Raw genomic sequence first — 5566 nt, forward strand, 5'->3', positions numbered from 1 at the left:
ATCAGTAGCTGCATCAACATTGATCTTTAGCCATCTATGGGGTGGGAGAGTCCAGACTGTTTTCTTTATCTTCTATAATTTTTCTTCATTCGTAATCTCTGGAAACTAAGTTCTTCTGAAAGCCTTATTAATTGCTTTAGCTTTGGCCATTGATAATCTTGGGTCTAACTTCAAATCTTCACAAACAAATTGGTTTCTATCATACCAGATCACCCAAAGGATATTCATCATCATTTCCATGTCAGCTCTACTTAGCTTCTTCTGTAATCTCATTAAGTCTCCTAAAATATCAGGATTTCCCATTTCCTGAAAGGAACTTGCCAGAGGTGAGAGTTGCCAAACTTTCTTTGCAGCTTTACAAGTAATCAGAGCATGCATGGTGTTTTCCACTCTATTTCCACATTGTTTGCAGTAGGCCTCATGAACAATCTTTCGCTTCCACAAATTTTCAGCTGTGGGCAATAAATTTTTTACTACCCTCTAGATGAAAATCTTGATTTTGGCCGGGAGAGTGAGCTTTCAAATAAAACTCTAGTTACTATTACTACTATTAGAGCAATTAGGAGAATCTGGAAATTTTAAATTTAGAGCCACTTGGTATCCACTTTTCACTTTATATTTCCCTCTTTTATCGTTGTGCCAGATTACTTTATCTTCATTTTGTCTTCTAGGCAAGGGAATGCTTAGAATGGCTTCTGCATCTTCCTTCACAAAGTTCTGCTGAATCAGATTTGTCTTCCAATTATTTTCGTTATCTACCAGCACTGAAGCATCTTTATTCTAGAAAGAGGCTTGAATGTTGATGGTCTTGGAATCCAGTTGCCTCTGTACACTGAAATTGTCTCCCTATTTCTTATTCTCTACCTATATCCATTGTGAATTATCTGCCTTCTGTTGAGTGTTAGAAAATGTATATTTATAAAGGGGAAATCGTCATTTTATACTTCAAGTTTTACTAACATTATTACTTTTATATATTTAAGCTTTTTGTGATTTAATTATGTGTGTTTTATTTTAATTAAGTATTTTATATATTTTAGGGGCATCATGGTCATTTTACAATGAACGATAGCTCAGACGACAGAACGAGAGCTCAGACTTTTGAACTCAGGACAGTCGAAAACTTTAGGAGGAGCATAAAAAGAAAAATGGCACTGTTCACATATATGATACTATTCACATGTACGGTACTGTCCATATTACTGTTCACACATACGGAACGATGACGTGGAATTGTCCGATGATGTGGCATTGACTGATGAGGTGTCACGATTCCATTGGAGAAAATTCTTATGCACTGTTGATCGGTGACGTGGCAGCATGTTAGTGGACCAAAAATCGCGCGTACAGTACAATAGATTCGTGCGCTTGCGAGTTCAATAAAATTTGCACAACAAGTTTTTGGCGCCGTTTCCGGGGAGGTAAGTTATTTTAATTTGTAGAATTAATTTTTGTAAATAATTTCTTTTAATTGTTTTCTTGTAATTTTTTTCTTATTAAAAAAAAGAGTAAATCTGCATTTAGAGGTAAGAATTTCTTTTCATTTTCTCTTCTTTAAATTTTTGTAATTTAATTTTTAAGTTATTTTTCTTTGTAATTTTTCGTTTATCTTATTAATTTATTTCACATATTTTTTAGTGTTTTTTTTATAGAAAGATTTTAATAGTGTAATAAGGTTAGTACCGTAATTTCTCCTTCTTTTTTATTTTTATTTATTTTGTTTCCATTTATTTTTCTGTTCTTTGCATGCATGGTCGAAGGTCATTATTACCTAATCTTGAACCTATAGACCTTGAACTTAAAAAAACATTTCGCACACACAAACACGTTAAAAAAAATGGATTTGCAACAACAACCAGCACCACAGGAGAGGCCATTTAAGGACTATTTCAGTCCCTTAGCTAATTTGAGCACATCATGCATAAGATACCCAAATGTAGCTGTTAGGAATTTTGAATTAAAACCTAGTGTGCTAAATTGTCTCCCAACATTCTATGGCCTAGAAAATGAGGACCCATATAATCATTTGAATGATTTTCATGCTGTTTGTCAAACATTTAAATATGAGAATTTTTCAGATGATTATGTTAAACTCAGATTATTCCCATTTCTTTAAAGGATAAAGCTCGTTCATATCTCAATACATTGCCTGCTAATAGCATTATATCATAGGAACAAATGGTAACAAAATCTTTGAATAAATATTTCCCAGTGCATAAAACCAATGTTATTCACAGGGAAATCTCAGAGTTTACCCAGAGAGAAGACGAGCAGTTTTTCGAAACATGGGAGCGATTCAATGAGCTACTCTTGAAGTGTCCACATCATGGGTAAGAGAAATGACACCAATGCTAATACTTTTTGAAGGGATTATTGCCGCATGTGTAAGAATGGCTAATGGCAACAAGTGGAGGAGAGCTAATGTCAAAAAGTGCATAAGAGATTTGTGAATTCTTTCAGCGACAAGCAGATAATTCCCAATAACGGAGTCGATCACTCAAGAATACTAAAAGAATTAAAGGAGTGAATGAGGTTAACGTTGGTGAGTCAAGTTCGGAAATTAAAGAAGTCAAAGAAATGGTTGAAGGTCTCTCGAAAAATAACATCATTAACGATTGCTAAATCAACAGAACCACATGACCATGACAAAACCATCAAATTACAACCCATACTCCAACACATATAACCCTAGATGGAGAGTCCACCCCAATTTTTCATGGTCTCAAGGATTCCAACAGAATGGACTAGCAGCTCTAGCTCCACCAATGCAACCAATTCCTCAAGTTCCTCAAGCCTCTTAGCCCCCATTTAGACCATACTATCAGAACTAGAACTAATCTCAACCCAGACCATGGGAGGATTCATTCCAGAATCTCAAGAATCTTAAGAATCTTACTCACTCCACGATCGAGCAACAGAACCGCACCATTGATGAACTACGAAATGAGATAAGAGCAGTCTTCAACTGACAAGCCCAATCAGTTTCAAGCCTCGAGAAGATGGTGGGACAGCTTGCTTCTTCAGTTCAGACCTTGACAATGACTGTTGAGAAAGACAAGTTTCCAAGTCAACCAGTGCCTAATCCTAAAAGAGTGCATGAAACAAGTATTAATTCACCACAGCAGCACGGAGAGGTCGAAGCTGTCATGAACTTGCGAAAAGGAAAAGAAGTCGACAACAAAATAGAGATGTCGGTGACGAAAACAAATCAAATTGTACCTCTAAATGTTGAAAACTCACCACTGGAGGAGAAAGAAGAAACCAACCCACGAGAATATGTTCCGAAATCTCCATTTCCTCATAGGTTAGCTAAGGGAAAGAAAGGAAAATCCACAGGTGAGATTCTTGAAATCTTCAAACAGGTAAGTGTTAACATCCCTTTACTTGATGCTATAAAATAAGTTCCATCTTATGCCAAGTTTCTTAAAGACCTTTGTACTAAAAAGAGAAACATCCATGTTTAAAAGAAGGTCTTTTTAACAGAAAAAGTTAGTTCTATACTCCAACACAAAATTCCTCTAAAATGCAAAGACCCAGGCTCCCCCACTATCTCATGTAGCATAGGAAACCACACAATTGAGAATGCTTTGTTGGATTTAGGAGCTAATGTAAATCTGTTGCCTTATTCAATATTTATAAAACTTGGACTGAGAGAATTACACCCAACTCCAGTGGTGTTACAACTTGCAGATCGGTCTAGAAAAATATCTCGTGGTATTGTGGAGGACGTGCTTGTCCAGGTAGACAAGTTTTATTTTCCTATTGATTTCATTGTAATTAACACTTAACCAATCCAGGATTCAAGGAAGCACATCCCCATTATCCTAGGCCGACCTTTCTTGGCAACTACGGATGCTCACATTCAATGCAGAACTGAAAATATGCAGTTGTCTTTTGGCAACATGACTATGGAGCTAAACATTTTCAACATTGCCAAACAACCTCACAATGCAGATGATGGAATTGTTGATGTGGATTTAATAGAAACATTAGTTGATAATACTTTTCTTTCAAACCTTAGTGATAACCTTTTACAAACATGCTTAATTTACTTTGGTTTGGATTTTGATATTAACAGATCGGTCGATGAGGTCAGCACCCTACTTGACTTAGCACAATCCATTGACACTAATAAATGGAAGTCAATAGTTGAACAACTAGCACCATTAGAGAAGAAACTCATCCCATCATTAGAATCACCACCGAAACGCGAGCTCAAACCATTACCCAACACTTTAGAACATGTGTTTTTGGGAGAAGAAAGTACTCTGCCGGTAATCATCTCATTATCCCTAAACGACGAACAAAAAAGTAAGTTGTTGGATATTTTAAAAGAACACAAAGGAGTATTAGGATGGACCACAGCTGACATAAAAAAGGTATAAATCCAGTATACTGAATGCATTATCTTCACCTTGATGAAAATACTAAACCTACTAGAGAAATGCAACGTCTGTTAAATCATAATATGAAAGACGTTGTTAGAACTTAAGTCCTTAAGCTATTAGACGCATGTATCATTTACCTCATTTCTGATAGTTTATAGGCCAATCTTGTACAAGTTGTCCCCAAAAAGTTAGAAGTCACAATAGTTACAAATGCTGATAATGAATTGATACCCACTAGAGTGACTACAAGATGTCGTGTATGCATTGATTATAGAAAGTTGAATTCTGTCATGCGTAAAGACCATTTTCCTTTACCATTTATCGATCAAATACTTGATAGATTAGCAGGTCATGAATTGTATTGCTTCCTAGATGGCTACTCATGATATAATCAGATTCACATAGCACCAAAAGATCAAGAAAATACCACTTTCACTTGCCCTTTTGGCACTTTTGCATATAGGAGGATGCCATTTAGATTATGTAATGCACCTACTACATTTCAACGATGTATGTTAAGCATTTTTTTCTGATATTGTTGAACGATTCCTAGAAGTATTTATGGATAATTTTTCTCTCTTTGGTGACTCGTTTGATCAATGTTTACATCGTCTAACACTAGTTCTGTAGAGATGTATTGAGAAGAACTTAGTCTTAAATTGAGAGAAGTATCATTTTATGGTAAAATAAGGTATTGTTCTTGGTCACATCATTTCAAGCAAAGGTATTGAGGTTGACAAAGTCAAGGTAGATCTCATTTATAATAGTCCTCCACCCAAAACAGTAAGAGAAGTAAGATCTTTCCTTGGGCATGCTGGTTTTTATAGACGTTTCATTAAAGATTTTAGCAAAGTTTCTAGACCCTTATGCAATCTATTTTAGCAAAGTTTCTAGACCCTTATGCAATCTACTTGCTAAGAATGTACATTTTATCTTTGATGATTCATGTCTTGTGGCGTTTAAAAAATTGAAGCAGTTGTTGACATCATCACCCATCATTCAACCTCAAACTGGAGCTTACCATTTGAGCTCATGTGTGATGCATCTGATTATACAGTAGGACCAGTATTAAGACGAAGAGTTGATCGACTTCGTCATGTTATTTATTATGCTAGTATGACATTAAATGATGCACATTTGAATTATTCAACTACTGAAAAAGAAATGCTAGTAGTGTG

General features: G+C 35.5%; 1 non-coding gene across 1 annotated transcript; it reads right to left on the reverse strand.

The window, feature by feature from the left end:
• Positions 1–2229: 2229 nt before the first annotated feature.
• Positions 2230–2333, reverse strand: LOC112095482. The gene has a single exon (XR_002903854.1). It is a non-coding gene; the product is annotated as a small nucleolar RNA R71 (small nucleolar RNA).
• Positions 2334–5566: the final 3233 nt, after the last annotated feature.

Source organism: Citrus clementina, unplaced genomic scaffold, assembly GCF_000493195.1.
Source record: "Citrus clementina cultivar Clemenules unplaced genomic scaffold, Citrus_clementina_v1.0 scaffold_9, whole genome shotgun sequence".
NCBI classification, from domain to species: Eukaryota; Viridiplantae; Streptophyta; class Magnoliopsida; order Sapindales; family Rutaceae; genus Citrus; species Citrus x clementina.